At 49.0% G+C, this 1,287-nt stretch overlaps 1 pseudogene; it reads right to left on the bottom strand.

Moving 5' to 3' along the window:
* Positions 1-282: 282 nt before the first annotated feature.
* On the bottom strand, positions 283-484 carry LOC139264884 (U2 spliceosomal RNA; annotated as a pseudogene).
* Between the last annotated feature and the right edge of the window lie 803 nt (positions 485-1,287).

The raw sequence follows: 1,287 nt of genomic DNA, 5'->3' as shown, positions 1-1,287 counted from the left end.
CCTGAACTTTGCAGCTGCAGACACAAACCGTTTCCCCGCGCAAAATTTACCGCCCGAATTAGCCTCTAACCGAATTTCCACCCCTAACAGTTTGGACGGCAGTTTTGTTTTATTCATTCCCGGGATGTGGGCGTCGCTGGCAAGGCCGACATTTTTTTTTTTTTTTTTTTTTTGAAATTCGTAGCCAATCGTTCCAATTCTTTGTCAAATCACAAACGCCAGAGGTCACCTTGCACACGCCAAGGATCACTCTGCGCCAATGCTCTTAGCCAAAAGGCCTAGAGCCACTGCACCGTTCCTGGAAGTACTGCAATACCAGGTTCGTGCCATGGAGGTGGATGGGTCAAGCCACCCCACCCACCTCCTGTTTCCAAAAAAGCAAGCATATACCTTCCTGATCCAGGGAGAACCACCTTGGGTTATGGTGGTTACTCCCCTGTCAGGTCAGTTACGCATGATCTTAGCCAAAAGGCCGAAAGGCCGGCATTTATTGCCCATCCCTAATTGCCCCTTGAGAAGGTGGGGGTGAGCCGCCTTCTTGAACCGCTGCAGTCCCGTGTGGTGAAGGTGCTCCCACAGTGCTGTTAGGGAGAGAGTTCCAGGATTGTGACCCAGCGACGATGAAGGAACGGCCGATATATCTCCAAGTCAGGATGGTGTGTGACTCGGAGGGGAACGTGGAGGTGAAGAAGTCAAGTATTAACTAAGATTTCACCCTTAGGTTTTTTTTTGGAGTCAAATTCTGATCTGAGGAGTCATTTTAATAAGAACATAAGAAATAGGAGCAGGAGGCGGCCATACGGCCCCTCGAGCCTGCTCCGCTATTCAATAAGACCATGGCTGATCTGATCATGGACTCAGCTCCACTTCCCCGCCCGCTCCCCATAATCCTTTACTCCCTTATCGCTCAAAAATCTGTCTATCTCCACCTTAAATATATTCAATGACCCCAGCCTCCACAGCTCTCTGGGGCAGAGAATTCCAAAGATTCACCACCCTCTGAGAGAAGAAATTCCTCCTCATCTCAGTTTCACGCACCCTTGAATTGTGCTCCTGGTGACTAAGGCTCCGGGGCAAAAGCGTAAAGTCAAGCTATCCCTCCGACTTCGAGGTTTTGTGAAAGTACCTCTTCACGGCAGCTTATCAGGTTAACATAGCAGCTAATAAAGCATACGGGATCCTGGGCTTTATAAATAGAGGCATAGAGTAAAAAAGCCAGGAAGTTATGCTAACCCGATATAAAACACTAGTTCGGCCCCAGCTGGAGTATTGTGTCCAATTCTGGGC

The sequence above is a fragment of the Pristiophorus japonicus genome, chromosome 5, assembly GCF_044704955.1.
Source record: "Pristiophorus japonicus isolate sPriJap1 chromosome 5, sPriJap1.hap1, whole genome shotgun sequence".
Lineage (NCBI taxonomy): Eukaryota > Metazoa > Chordata > Chondrichthyes > Pristiophoridae > Pristiophorus > Pristiophorus japonicus.
This window is presented reverse-complemented; position numbering and strand designations above follow the sequence as displayed.